Consider the following 15,883-nt stretch of genomic DNA (forward strand, 5'->3'; position numbering starts at 1 on the left):
TATATTCTTTTTTTTTCAAAATGTCAGTCTCGGGATTTATTCTTAAAATATTCTTAAACTTTCGCAAATTTCAGCCTCGATAGTCTTATAAAATATATTCTTATGAAAAAAGATTGTAAGCAGATAACGCGCCTTATCAGTTAACTCAGTGACGTCACAGTATCGATAATGATATCGATGTCGTATCGATCGAGCGGGTTCTCGTGCGTTGCGGCTCTAGCAAAGGTGAAGCCGCGAGAGACGCGCGCGTTGATGAGCGAAACGAGGCGGTGAGGGGCCTCGCGAGAAAAATGAGAGCCTCTCATTTTGGCTGGCTCGCCTCGCTCGCCGACCTGTCACTTGCAGCTGCCGCAGCGTATAAGCGCAGCGCATCAGAACCTACTCGCAGGCTATTCAACTGTAACTCTGTAACCCAGGAAGTCTACCAGCAGTTGAATCGATCCAGTGAAAACCATTCATTTACAGGAAACTTTTTGATATTGAGCGTTATTATTTTTTTATGCCTATATGGCAAAATATATAATTCGGTAATACATAATATATGATATGGTAATACCGTGCAAGGCTCTATTTATCATCTGTCCACGTGCAACGCTTGAGGATGAGGCTTCCGGTGTATGGTCCAGCTAATAATATTCTTTGTAATTTACGGATTCGTCTATTTTAAGTGGCCACTGAATATTTGATCTATCCTTTTGCCGTCCGTAAGCCTTGTAATCAATGCAAGACAAGTGTTTAAATTCTTCGTTGTGTGGCCCACTAAGTTCTACATTCGAAAGTTACACATCTGTAATTTATGCCACGAGTCGCAAATAGCTACCCGTTACATAATTTCGATCCTAGATCTCCACGGCCAGCACGAGATTACCCAAACTGAAATTCACAGTTTTGTCTAGCTTTCAAATTCAGGCCAATGAATATTAATATATACTCTTTTGTTTGCCGTACGTACGCCCAGTCTTGTTGTCAATACTAGACAAGTGGTTTTAAGTCCTCACTGCGCGGTCCTCTGCAGTTGAAAGTGTTATCATAATTTAACTTATTGCACGAGTCGTAAATAACAACCCATCACAACCGGCCAGCCACCAGTTCCTGATGGACAGTTTAATTGATCTAGCATTTACATTTTATTGATTAAGAATATCTGTCTGTCACAAATGTCACAACAATGGCATTCTATATTAAATGGATTCGGACAGCTCTGGAAATTTAAAGTTATCGGCGCTAATGAACACAAAACAGAAATTGCATGAGAAACACTGAGAGGCAGCTGTTCAAATTTCAGCGCTGAGAAGGCAGGTGCAAAATTCCAGCTCAAGTCGCAAACCGTCGTGGTCCTTGTTTTACCTGTTTTTAATCTTTGGACAGGTGTTTTTAAACCTGCTTCGTCTCAGGCACCGCTGCAGACTGAGGAAACAGCGAAAACGAGGCAAAGCGCACATGAGCACTTGCGTGAAATGTCAGCCATCTCCCAGGCGACAGATGACTGACATCTCAGGCTAAGCATGTGCCGAGCACGAGCAAGGAACGGAGTTACCCATTATACCTTGTCCACTTGTCAACCTGTTTTCGCGCGTTGGCGTTATTATTAACGCTGATCGACCCGATCACCGGACAGGATTTTACAAAGCTAAGGGTGCTGCGCTCCCGGGGGGAGGGGGGCACTGCCATATATGGGCTATATAGGTATGTGCCGCTGTGAAGGGTATGGTTTTCAAGCAGTTTACTCTAGGATAGGGTATATAAATCAGAGCGTTTGGGTCTAGAATAGGGTATCATTTTTCACAAAATTGACTAGTTGGTTGAAGATTTTATCTAGACTAATGAAACCAGGAATTGCCACTCAAAAATATAAAAAAATCAAATCAGCAAGTTTAAATTTACGCAAATCAGCCTCAATAGTGTCGATAGATGGGGGATCTGGGGAGTTTACTCTAGTATAGGGTAGCAAAATTCAGCTGAACTAGCTCTGGTATACGCTAAGGGTTCCAGGGTACAAGCGGCACATCCCCACCCAGAAATTCCCAAAGTACCTCCCCCGGGGCTGCGCTGGGACCTCTTGAATGACGCTTCAGTGCTTCTGTTTCAAAATCTTCGCTTGCTCTTTGAGAATATTTTTTTTCGTTCTAATCTTGGAGTATTTTAGCGCGTTTTCCTTTTAATTCACAGTTCAGCGCTTTATTCCAGACAATTAAGATCAGGTTTACTTTTGCAGGTATCAGACGGTTATTTCGTCCACGTTTTGAAGTCGGTTTTCATTGCGTCACGCCATTTGACTTTTTTCCACAGTATCTTGGGCAGCGAGCGCGCGTACCGGTCTGTTCAGGTAACATCCTTTTAAGTCGTACAGCTCGCCGGTGAAGTCTTCAGGAACCTAGGCTCGATTTCCGCCGCTTTCTCGAGTCAGGTCTACGTTCCTCCCCGAGAAGAGTTCGGGGAGGAGCGCGGGCTCCTTTCCCGAACAGCGGCTGGTAATCGAGCCTATCAGGAACCCAGCACAGTAAAACGAAACGTGAGGGAACGTGACTTAGAAACATGACTAAGCTTCCAAATATGCTAGGGCGGGATTAGAGATAATGGGCTAACGCCCTTCCCAAAGTTGTCAAGAACAGAAAAACAAACATATTGAAATACAGTGGAATCCCGCTTTCGCGAACCCTCAGTTTTTAGAACCTCCCGATAACTCGAACCAAAAGTCGTTTCCTCTCCTCAGTCAAACACTATAATTTTACCCCCGATTTCTCGAACTATCCGATTTTTCGAACCAAGTTTCGTTTCCCTTGAAGGTTCGAAAAATCGGGATTCCTCTGCCGAAACAACCACAGGGCACAAGCAGGAGAAATTATAATTTTTGGTTTGCTGAAATAAAATTATAGCAACATGCTGCTAACAACCATAACTTTTATATCAAGATCTTGCATGGTGTCACTCCTGAATGAATGTTTCCGGTATTTCTGACGGGCTCTCAGATAGAGTATACTCTGTTCTTTGTCATCTGCATTCTTACGATATGACTGGGAAGTTCTGCGGAGTTTCAAGTATGCTTTAGGTTGGCAAATGGCGCATGCGTCAAGCTTCGGGAATACTCGGTGATGAGGAGCGCGAATGGCTGAGGAGCAAATACCAGACTCGAGAGCAGTGGGGGACGGGGTGGAGAGGAATATGAATCTAGCGGTTGATGCTGGTGGTAACCAGTAATTATGGACTATGCACAGGTCAGAAGCTGGGTTGGGTTCGCGCTTGTCGTCAAACGTCATGGCTTTGAAGTAACACACGAAATAACACACAAACTGGATTGTCTACCCCCCCCCCCCCACCACCCCGAACACACACATACACACACGGCCACCGAGGTTATCAATTTAATTTTAGCCGCTTAACACAAAACTGTGCTCGAAAATTCTCATTACTTCATCGCTGGAGGTCCGTTAAATAAAAATGTCACTTATTTTCTTTTATTTTAGAAGATAATGGCCAATATATTATGTTCGTTTAATTTTCTGCTTGGTAAACTTTCATTTTTTTTTCTTTATATAAATTGGTTTTAACTCCTGCTTTATTTGCCGATAATTTTTTTTCGTTAACAATGCGCAAACTCTGTGAAAAATTTTCCAATTCATTACTGCATATACATTTGTTACCGCAAGCGCCTAATAGAAAACTCCCGTAAGTTCATTATGCATAATTTTTTTCTGAGGTTGGCAGTGTGGTTGTCATTTATTGCTACTTGACCTTCGAAATCAAATGCTCCAATGGATTTTCAACATACTTTATGCGATATGCACTGACTTATATGAGAGGTAACGGGTTAGAGCATTAGTACTCTCACAGTACCACAGCACTTCAGTCCACAAATGAGTACCGGTGAATTAAATACTAGAGGTTAAGATTGCTCGCGATGGACTAACATAACAATCCATGCGGAATACTGACAAATTGCCCTAGTCGCTTTATGCTGTTGACACTGGAAATAATCTCCAGTGTGACGGTGGGCCACCAGGCTTGAACGCGGACCGTTAAAACTTCTAAAGAAAAGACGGTTAAGCGGGGCAGAGCGAAAATCGCTACACACGAGCGCGGGGAGCGACAAGCTCGTGCAACTGAGAGCGCTTCACTTAATCGCGATCAAACTCCAAACTCGCCAAGGATAATTAATATTAAGACCTCATTAACCAGCCGTTTGAAGTGAGTTTCGTAAAACAAAGAGGCAAGAGACCTATTAGAACGGAAATACAAATATAGACCAGCGTTAGTGATGGCCAATATTTGTTCCACTGGAATAGTATTTCGAATGACCACTTTAATGGGTACAGGGATATAAGTCGTGTACCGTAAACCGTTTGCCGGTATTTTGTCGGTTCTATTTTCGCTCAGAAAAACCGCCAGTTATGTTGGGTATTTCAAACATAGTTGTACTTGTTTACGTAGCTAAAATTCCGAGTATACAATTTTCTCATTGAGTTCTATGTGATATTAATTTCAAGGCGTATTTGGCGCCATTTATAGGCGGGAGAGAGAAGCTTGGCGGGAACGGGTCCACATGTCACGATATCGAAAATCATAGTTCTGATGCGCAAGATTACTAGAAAGCCTTAAAATGATTGTTTTCTCAGGAACAAAATCACGAACGAAGTAATAACAACTCGAAAATGGTTTATGATGGTCATGACGATGGAAGATTGGGACGGACACTCGATCTTTCAAGATGTATTTATTGTCCGTGACAGGACACAACAAAATGTTTATATCAAATTGAACAGACGTCAATGCGCAAATCACAAACAATCGAGTTCTATCTCTGCTAGAGAAGGTCGTCTTGTTTTCATGAGCGTTTGGTACCCGCAAATTAGTAGAATTGAGATAATCCGGTCCTGTTGGCCAATTTTCTCGAAAATCGTGATAAACTGTTTGAGGGGGTACGCCACAATCACGCTAAACTCCTTCAAAACACGGCATTCCAGTCAACCATCTAGTCCGAAGCCTGGTCCTTTGCTTGCGGCGCAGCGCACTAACATTTCGGTGCGCGCCGAAGTTACAACTGAAAACTGGCATTAATTATCTAGAAAATCTGCCCTGCTCACCACGAATTCAACATTGCGGCGTCAAGGGCGTCAGTTTTTGACTGTTTATATATTGCGGCGGATAAAATGAAAAAAGTCACGATTTGTATGGAATAATGAGCCACTTTATTTCACCCCTGAAAAAGTTACTCAAATCCCATATAAATCTGTGAGGACCATTTTTACATATTCAGAACAAGTTAATGTTGGAAAGTCTCGTTTAATTTTTTTAAAGCGATGTATTTCGAGTTGAATTTTAGCGTGACTTCAAAGAAGTGTACTTTGGACCGACATAGCTACAGATATAGATTTTGTGAAATTTTCTTGATTATATCAGTTTCATCATTATTTTGATACGTTAGGGGGCTCCTGGTAAGGTGTAAAGTTTTGCTGTGTGTGAAATGCCTGTCTGGATGAGCTCCGTCATATAAACTCTGTGTTGACTTTCTGTTTACATCTGTCCACGTTGTACTGCTAACGTGCAACCTGAGCCAGGGTTTTCACCGTAATCCAATACCAGATATCGCTTTGGATTGGGAATATCGGCGTCTCAAGCGAGGTCAAAGATCAATCTATCGCTTTATACAAATGTAGGAGAAGTGAAAGCAGGACATTGTTCCGATGCAAATTTGATGCAAAAGGAAGAAAGATTTAGTTGATGACTGACACACACCCGGATTCATTGGCTTATTAAAGCAATCGGTTTTTTTTTTTGCGATATTCGCTGAAAGGAATCAGGAAAAAAAGGAAAACTTCATCAACCATGCGTGTCGTCCATAAAAAAAAATTATTTCCAGCAATGATATAGTTTTGCAAGGAGCATAATTTTATACTAACTAAATAACGATGTCCTCGGCAACTACATTTATTTATTTTAAAATTATACGGTGTACCAACCTTGCAAATTGTCAATCAAAATCTTAGCCAATCACAGTCGCTACCCCGGTCTTAATACAAATAGTAACCTTTGTTCGTGACAAGCCGAGGGGCTGCTAGGAGCAAAAACTAACTTCCTCTTCTTTAATTCAGCACAAACGACAGTATAAACACAAGTTATGTTGTTATTTCTGGCACATGAAACAGCAAACCCGATGCTGATATCAGAGTTCATCGCAACAATAACAATTATAACACAGCATGCCTCTTCGTAACCCGTTGGCTCGCGCGCGCTGCCATGCGCTTGACTGGATTCCAACCCACTTACGTAAGCAACCAAAACCAAACAATCAAATGATCACGTGGAAGTCACATGCTTTTTGGCTTCAGTCAAATAGCAAGGAGATTACATTTCGCAGTCTCTCGTTCTAAGGCGTTGGTGCTGTGCTGTTCTTGTTTGTATAGAAGCAATTTGTAAGCTTGATCTTCGACGTTCGAAAATCGTAAATCTATAAGGTGAGTTATTGTAGCGCTTACAAAAATCTTGTTTTAATTTTATGTGTAAGCAAGGAAAGTAAGGAATGATTGTAAGGCGCTTCATTTTAGCATACAACATTGATTTAATCGAGCACGGTTCGCTCGGCAGGCACGCCTTTATATTCTTTCACGGGAGCTCGTTACGATTCACTGGCGATTTTCGATCAGCTTTTTTTTCCTATTATGACCTTGACTCGCTTCGGTTGCCGAAAGATTGAAACCGAATGCTTTAGATTTATACTATCGCGCGTAAAAAGTCTTGTTACAACTAAGCATAAATTGTAATGCAACTGGGCGCGCCGCCATTTTCATGTCTTGAGGATATTCGCTTGTTTCATGAAGATTGTACGATTATAGCGAGACCGCTCATGCTTGAATAAAACCAAAAATAATGAAGACAAAGCATATTTTATCTGAATGACCAAACCGGTTCGAAAACTGCTCTACCAACGTCGATGTTTCGAAATCGGCATGGTTTTCGAAACGTGTTTGGTCTACTGTATGAAGCAAAAACGAACATACACGTTGTAGCTCAAACTAAAGGGATGTAGCCTGAATTACTATAGAAAAAGTTAACTATAATAGTGACTATTCAACCGAGGAAAAGGCTGCTTTCTCATTAGTTGCTTCGAGGTGATATTTTCCTCGTTCGCTCAAGCGCCAAATGCTTCCCTCGCGTAATGAACAAGGCCAATCTTTTACGGGCGCCTTGAAACTGGCGTGGCGGAAACAACACCCACGACACGCGCTGTTGCAATTTCGTAAACGTCAATCTATTCTAAATACCTTAACGTGTTCACAATTGCACAGTATTTGGAGCTGCATTCTGTTGTAACCTGCTGTAAAATTAGTCCGTGCCAAATTGAAGTTCGTTAGTTTCTTTCGACAATTAAGCCGTTGAATATTGATGGCTCCGAATCGTGCTGTGTTTGTTTTAACTGGCTTTTGTAATGACGCACTAAAAAACCCTGATTGCACATATTTCACTGTCTAGGTTCATGGCGTCCCTTTATGAGCCTGATCCACCTAATGGGATCGTCAGTGGTGGTGATTGTGTTGAATAACTGAACCAAAGCGCGCCTTCAGTTTATTGACATAGTTTCCCGGATCGACTCTGGTAGCCTCGAGAGAAACACGTGTAGTTCAGCAACCTGCACCTTCAAGAAACTCTGAGTCGCTTTTACATACATACATGCATACATACATACATACATAGTTTATTTAATAAAGCAGGTTGAGGAATTGGCAAGACGTATTTTCAAGTAGCGAGGACATAAGGCGACTAAATCGCCGGTGAAACGGGAGGCGTCGGGTTGTAACAGCGCGTGGTTTTAGTTTTGAAACTATCCCCGTTCTATTTTATTTTGTTCGGCGCAGATGTTTCGGTTTCTTCGACATTATATTCGAAGCTGTTAATTTCTAAAAACATTTTTACCCCAAAATCGCGAAATATTTCGCGTTTCAGTCATAAGAATAGCAAGTATGTTTCTTTGAGTATATCTGTTCTTTATCAATGCCTGTTCTTCCGTTAAAACAAGCTAATTTTGTAAGGCGATCTCGACATATTTTGCATCCTGAAAGCTTTGAATATTTTAAAATAGCCCCTTCGTCGCATTTGCTACGGATCGCAAGGACAAAATCGCAAAAGTAGTTTCATTTACCTTGAAAAAATAAGTCAAGATGTATGGAAATCTTGAGTTAACTTGTCAGTCGGTAAGTCACTTCGACGAAAAGGCTGTATGATGGAAAGAGAACGCAGCCCGAGTATTCATGTCCAACCACTTTTAATAATTCTCAGTTCTATGCAGATTTAAACTGCTTCCTTGTATACCTAAGTGTCTGTTGAAAGCGGACGATTTTGGAAGGGAAGTTCCTTGTTGCTGAAGTGTCGAATTCGCTGTGTTCGCGCGCGCGAAAAGGCATATTTCTGCCTTCACAACGCAAAGAATATTTTCCCAGCTGAACCGTCACTTACACTACCGTTTAGATTCTCGGGCAACAGAAGTAGCTTTAATGGTTTTAATATTAATATCGAAACATCAGTTTTGCTGGAGGATGGAGGGACGCGTCTAGGCGTATCTAGTCGAAAAAGCAATTGCGATTTGATTAAAACACGTTTTCTGTTTTCGTTTTGTTTTTCGGCACACATAATATTGTTGTAATGTGTGTGTGTGTGTGTGTGTGTGTGTGTGTGTGTGTGTGAATGTAATAAATAACTAATAACCTCCTAGTTCTGGTAAAAGATACCGCCAAATGAATAAACAGAAACGGAGACCATCGAATGAAAACACGATAGCAAGAACTTTTCGGGAACAGAATACGTTCTCATCGATTTTTGGTGTACCCTGGTTTGCTATGGCTTGACTTCGTTCGTTTGTCCGAAAGAGTAAACATGCCATAAATGTTTAGAGCCGAAAGTGTTAACATCTACATATTGCGTAGGCTTGAAAACACGCTCGATCGCGCTATTGCGGTTAGATGTCTCTGGTATCGACGCCCACAAAGCCGCTGTCAGATTTTAAAAGTCTTGGCGACAATAGATCACCTTTATTTTCATCGATTCGTTAATCCCACTTTTTATTTATTTTTTCTCTCCGTTACTACGGTTTGTTTGCAAACTTAAACAGACTGTCACGAGTTCTCTTCAAGAGCGTTAGTATTTGTAAACCGGTTTTTTAATCAGCGAATTTTAATTAGTTGTGCCTAAAAGATATATGTCACTTATGTAAAATTTGACATAACTTCAGATCATTATCTGTTTGAAACCCTTGGTTGAGCTAGTGCAATACCTCTACAAAGGACCAAACTGATATTTTTCCAATTGCTAGCGTTCAACAGTACTGCATTTAAATAATGGTGCTATAATTATTTTTTAATAAGAACTAAGTTAACCTCTTTTTGGTTTCACCAGATGGAGAAAATCGTCATTTTGTCATTTCTGTTCCTTGCCTGTGGTAGGTACACTCTATAAATTTGTCCTAATTTTAAACATGGTTATATCTCTGAGGTCATAATTTGGCAAAGTAAAGGCAGGTATGACCCTCGAAGCCAAGATTACCATATTGCAAGTCGGGGAATAAACAGCCCGAATACACAAGCCAAATTTTCCACTCAGGGTTGTAAACTCTACTAACTACCGGTCTGCAACATCTTTTGCATTGTTTATTAATTTACAATTAGTGTAATTTTATCAATCTTTTCTCAGTTTTGTAGTTTAACAGCTGAATTAAGATTGTATTTTAATTTCAAAGCCCCAGTAAATCTTTTGAATAGTTTTTTTTTTCTCCTTCGAATGCAAATATAAAGCAAATAGTATTAGTGTCTTTTTTTTGGTCACAAATGTAGTTTTAATTTTTAGAAATGTTATTGTAATTGTATTTCAAATGTTATTTTGGTGTCCGCATTCAATTAACATACAGAAATGTCTGCTGAATGCAGGTTTATTTTTACAGTAAATGTGGAAAGAAAATTGAGGAATCAAGCTGGCATCCTCTTAATAGAGGGTGTCAGCTTAATGCTAGTTTCACTATACAAGATTCTAACAGAACATTTTTTATTTCTTTCATAGTTGTGCTTGAGTCATTGTCACAAAGCCCTTCAACTCCTGCTCCAGGAGCCAGTAAGTTTTGTAATGAATTGGATCTCTAAAACTTAATATTACTAATGGCGGGTTAAGATATCCATTGTGCTGTGCTTTTATGTGGTAAATAAATTCAGGACTGTCGTAAAGTTTTGATTCATCTGAGCTCTTAAATTAATCTTCACACTCTTTACAAACTTGTTATGTTATGGGTGAATTGTATCAGCTATGGGCAGGTTCACCTGTAACATCAAGGGCCCATCAAGCATACTCGGCCGTAGCAGATGAACATTTACCGTAAATCCTCGAATTAGGCCCCCCCCCCCCCCCCCCCGAATAAGCGCTCCTTCTTTTGGCTGAAATTAAAATAAGCGCCCCCTACCCTCCCCCCATTTTGTGGACGAGTAATGAGACAACAAAGGATGTATAGTTTTTTTTACGCGCAGCTGATGTTAAAAAAATGATCATGTTAGGCTACGATTTGGGAAATATGAAATAGGCACCCCCTGTCTTCCCCTAAATTTGAAATAAGTGCCCCGGGTGCTAATTCGAAGATTTACGGACCAAAAATGCCACATCACTAATTTGTACATAACTCTCAAGTTATTTTCCCAGGGTAGTTAATAGACCCTTTGCATGATCCGGTGACATGGTACGGAATTAATTATGCTGGGACGCAAGTTACATAGTGGGACTTTCAAAACAAAGGAAAGTCAGGCTGGACTGGTATGAGTTCCTCTGTTTTGGAAATCTCACTGTGTAACTTGCATCCCAGCATAATTAGTTCCGTACCGTGTGACCAGATCGTGCAAAGGGCCTATTGTATTGCACCCTTTTAGTAATATCTGGGAGGCGCAGTGGCCTCATGGCTAGTGTGCCGAATTCAGATTGAGTAGTTTGTGTTGAATGCCTGGCTGGAGACAGTAATGACTTCTATTTGGTGAGAAAACCTGGTAAACTTGAATTTTCAGAAATTTCCTTTTGTGGTGTACTGAAATTTTCAGAAATTTCTTACTAGGAATTTCCAGTCTTTTTGACTTTCCTCCTGGAAAATTTCCAGAATTTTGGTTGAATGGTCCACCTGTTTGGAAAAAATTCAGCATTTTCTGGATTCTCTGGAAACTTGGCCAGAAATTTCTGTTCCATGTCACATTTTCAAAATTTTTGAAACTTTTGGATGAGTGGAAAGCATCCATTGTGTTGTGCTCTTGGGTAAGACACTACTCTCACAGTGCCTTTCCCAACCCAGGTGCTGTAATGGGTACCCTGTGAATTTAATGCTATTGGTAACCCTGCAATGGACTTAAGAGGAGGAGTAGGAATACTCTTAAGCCTGGTTTTATGTGTCGGAAAAATCCCAGACTCTCTTCGCCGACCATCCCAGATTTTGCCAATATATCAGATATTCACCAGAGGTCTGTCCCAGATTTGAGATAGCCATCACTCGTGTTTTTGAGAGACGCCATGTTTATTTGTGATAGGGGGACTGGAGCCCAGCAATTTAGGGGATTGGTAATTAGCGAAATCCATCGCTGACAGACGCCGATGACCCCAACCGTACAAGTTTGATTTTTCATTTGTTGGGAATGATCGCTGACCATTGCAGAAACCTGAGACGTGTCGGGAAAATAGAAATGCTCCCGATTCTCTAGATATGTCCTCATGCATCCCAGAGGTTGGGGATACAGTACCAATCAGAAGAAACCTAACAGGGAACACGTTTGCGAACGGGAACAGAACGGATACAGAACGGGTACGAGAACGCAAACGGAACGGGTACAGAACGGATACAGAACGGATACCGAACGGAAATGGAATGGATACAGAACGGTTACGAATCACAAAAATGGAGAAAAGCGTTCTCCAGAACGCAAACTACAAGAGAACGTGTTCTTCAGAACACATGCTAGTAAGTTACGCTATCAGAGTGCTTACCAAGGATTTGGAAACGATGTAACTTTAAATACACGTTCGTTCAATTTTTTGTCCAGCCCGGCGATCTTGAGAAAATGACAGAACGAATGATGTTATGTCTTTTTTTTATTTCTTTTTACACGCACTAAGCAGGCATCTTCCCTGCATCTTCTCGTCCATTTCGAGTTCATCGCCGCCATTTTGTTTTGTCAACAAGCTCAACTTATGTCCAAATAAGGAAATGGATGGACTAGTCAAGTTAGACTGGGATTGAAAGGCTTTCTTGTGAAGAGAAATGAAACAAAACATTGATGTCTCGGTTGACCTTTATTACGGTGTTGTTCACCAACTTTGCGGAAGGATCGGCGAGGATAATGTTCAGTCTTTACTGAAAATTTGCCTGTGAAAATAATGTTAGTAAAAGTAACACAAAATGCTCGCTTTGGTTTTTTGTCAGTACTTTGCACCACTCACGTCCTCCAGCCAAGTTTCTGCCGCACTTGCCGAACAGTTTTCGCCGATACTTCAGTATTAAATCTCACTAAAAGTACTCATGTAAATACAAGAGCCGAAAGTTCATCTTTTGCTTGCATTTTTTCATTGATGGCGTGGCAAGCTGGTTTACTTCTACCTTTCCTTGGGCAATCACACGGATTGCCGGTCGCTTCGTATTGTTTCGGAAAAAAGACTTACTATAAACTGGCCTTGAAGTTACAATACCATCTCCCCATATTTTTTGAGTAACTGGACTTATATTTTCACCACGAAAATTTAACTTTACTGTACCTATTCTTGCATAAAGGTGACAGTTTGAACTCACTTTATGATATGCAAATGAGTGTCGCTAATCTTGTAAACAAGTTCTCGTAAACCTCGTTCCTTTGAATGAGTTCCAAGAACGCTTACCGATGGAACGCTAACAGAACGGGAACAGAACAGCACAGAATGGATACAGAACGGGAACGGAACGGATACAGAACAGATACAGAATGGATACGGAACAGATACAGAACGGGAACGGGAACGCATGTGGAACGGAAACAGAATGCATTTGGTTAAGCGTTCCCTGTTAGGTTTCTTCTGATCGGTACTGTATCTATGATTTTGAGTTTTCATTAGTTGGCAAAATCTGGGACAGTCAGGAAACGGTAAAATCCCAGACCATCTGGTATTTTCCTGACATATGAAAACCAGGCTTAAGTTACTTCATCCTGCATAGAAACTGGAGATAAGATTAGTACTGGCTTTATGGGCCGCATGACTTGTATGCAGACTATTCAGAGCTCATATCTTTGTAGCCTGATCAAAGTCTGAACTAGCCTGTTTCGGGCTGTTGGTGGTTGGGGAAGAGCGAAATAAAGAGGGCGATTGAGAGAAAAAACGATGGGGACTGAGGTGTAGTCCTCCCTTGTTTTTACTCTTTCTCTCCTTTTCTCCCCAACTACTGAACTGAACAGGTTAAGCTAATGAGGCAAAAATGGAAAAAAAGATTCTCCTTAAATGAAGCCCTTTCAGGGCTGCTGTTACAGAATAAGCGTCATTATGTTGGCCAACTTGACTAATCATTGTATTTTTTGTAATCTTTCCCACAGGTGTCACACCTAATACAACAGGTAAGCTAAATACATTTGCCTGCTTGCTGGCAATTTCTTATCAGAACACATGTTCTGTCAGTTCTACATTTCATAGTATGTTCTTTAAGTGGTACAAAAAAATGTGCTTTTTCCATTTCTCCCTCCAGTTGGTTATTGCATGAGAACCTAGTCATACTGGGAATAGGGTTCGAAATTGCAACTCACTGGTCGCCAATGCGACCAGAAACAGTGTTGGTGACCAGATGTTAAGACCTGGTCGCCAGTGGGCAGCTCACCTTTTTTTTTTTTGGCAACCTTTTGTCCTCTAAGGAAAACGACCTCACTTGAAGAGGAAAAATACGATTAATTTTATTCGAACAAATATAACCAAACAAACCTGGGTTCTTTGATCGCTAACTGGATCGCCATGTGTGATTCAGCCGCTTCTTTATTTTACAGCACGCGACATAATGCATGTATGGAGTCAATCTGTCCTTTTGCTTTGCTTAAGACTGTAAACGATCCTTGGGAAACTTTGAAATGGCTGCCCGTGTTCGAAATCACCCTATAATGCATTGCAAAGCATTAAGTGTGTCATGTATGCCTGCAGATTATGTCTCTTCTATTTGATTTTATGATCTGGCCACTAAAAATTTGCACTTGTCGACTAATTTTTGCCTCCAAGTTGCCAAATGGCAATTTTTTAATTTCGAGCCAAATAGACAGTTGCATAAGTAGGGCCAAATTCAACAAGCAATTGGTTTGGAAACGTAGTAAAGGTTGTTTAACTTATTGTTACTCAAATTTGGCATTATTTTATATCCAGTGGTGCATTGCTCAGTGATTATAGTAGATTAACTTTGCCTAGTGAAGGGTGCACTAAGCAAAAATGGGGAAAGTGGTTGACTGGTTTAGACTGAGTTACATTGTTAAAAGGATTTTCTTTTCAACTTCACTTTCAGTGGTGCCAGGGATATCCACTCCTGGTAAGTCATTTATGTTGTGGTGAAATAGGAGTTTGTAGTCATCTCGTTAAGAATCTAGGAAGCAGTTGTGAAAAACTCTTTCTTTGGTTATCCAAGTGGAGGAGGAGCAGTGGAAAATGGATAATACCCAGGGCTGTTATTAGGTTTTGAGTCACTTGTAGCCTTGTTCTCCACACCCGTAGCAAACTTGTTATTTTGTGGGTGAATTCTATCAACAACAGGTAATTTCACGTATAGCATCGAAGGAAAATTAAGTGTACTAAGCTGTAACAGGTGTGACAGGTTATGGCCCTAGGTGACAGCCCTGATACCTTGTCTACACTGCAAAGCAGAGCTGAAGATTTAGCTGCCTTTTGATCAGTTCAAAAAATAAAAACACTCGGGAGGTTATTTGAATCACAGTTGAACCCTTTTTAAGTGGCCACCTTCGGGGAAATGGGAGGTTGCCACTTCACAAGGAATTAGTGCAAAGTTTGTTAGAAACATCAATTTATTCAAATACAACATGCTTGTAGCTTCCCAAGTAACTTTGCTGCTGTGTATGAATATGAAGACAGAAAAGCCTCTATTGACTTTCCAATAAACCAAATATTGCCAAGCAGGTTGTCTATTATCATTCTAGAACCCAAGATATTGTCGATGGAAGTCAGGCTTGTAGTTAAGAAGGACCCCTATTAAGAAGTTCTTGCCAATGTTTTTTGTTCCATTTTTTTTTTTAGCTCCGGGAGGAGAGAATATGACCACAACAAGTAAGATGCATTTTGTGTTATTGCTATTGTTTTCAGCGCAAAAAAACCAGCAAACGGGGGAAAAAAAACAGTTTTTGAGCTTGCCCTTTTGGGCAAGTTGCATCTATGATGATGTCTAGTTATGTGATAATTTCACCTCTTACAGAACTTCAAATTTACACCTCTCCCCCCCCCCCCCCAAATAAACAACTGTCAAGCTTCAAGGGCGCTAGTCACCCACACTTGTTTTTGTTTACACAGGAGAGTTTGGCTATGATGTTTTTTTTTATTTTGGAGTATGTTGAAATGAAGGAAATCTCTGTGAAAAAACTTAAGATAACTAAACATACTTTCGGGAACACAACTTACAGTAAACCAATAAAGATTTCGCTTGACCATGAGATATCGATTATTTTGATGGCATCGGAAGTGGCAGCGGCTGATTAGGGTCCTTTAAGACCAGTCACTAATTAGAGGACTTGAATGTTGTAATGATTCTTGACCAACTGCTGGTTTGCTCTTTCTTTGCATTTACAGCTGAGGCACCAGCTAAAACTGCAACACCAAGTAAGTGACCATTTTTGTATTTAACAGACCTTCTATGATAGATTTTTTTAAGAAATGCTGC

The 15,883-nt window shown here is 40.6% G+C and overlaps 1 long non-coding RNA gene across 1 annotated transcript in view; it reads left to right on the forward strand.

The window, feature by feature from the left end:
• The first annotated feature begins 6,323 nt into the window (after window positions 1-6,323).
• LOC145495271 (uncharacterized) overlaps window positions 6,324-15,883 on the forward strand; it is a 13,946-nt gene continuing 4,386 nt past the window's right edge. Inside the window, exons 1-7 of the long non-coding RNA XR_014050393.1 lie at window positions 6,324-6,452; window positions 9,385-9,427; window positions 10,042-10,092; window positions 13,560-13,580; window positions 14,504-14,527; window positions 15,247-15,276; window positions 15,793-15,822. This is a non-coding gene — a long non-coding RNA (uncharacterized LOC145495271). The remainder of the gene's footprint in view (window positions 6,453-9,384; window positions 9,428-10,041; window positions 10,093-13,559; window positions 13,581-14,503; window positions 14,528-15,246; window positions 15,277-15,792; window positions 15,823-15,883) is intronic.

This window comes from Orbicella franksi, chromosome 8, assembly GCF_964199315.1.
Source record: "Orbicella franksi chromosome 8, jaOrbFran1.1, whole genome shotgun sequence".
In the NCBI taxonomy this organism is placed as follows: domain Eukaryota; kingdom Metazoa; phylum Cnidaria; class Anthozoa; order Scleractinia; family Merulinidae; genus Orbicella; species Orbicella franksi.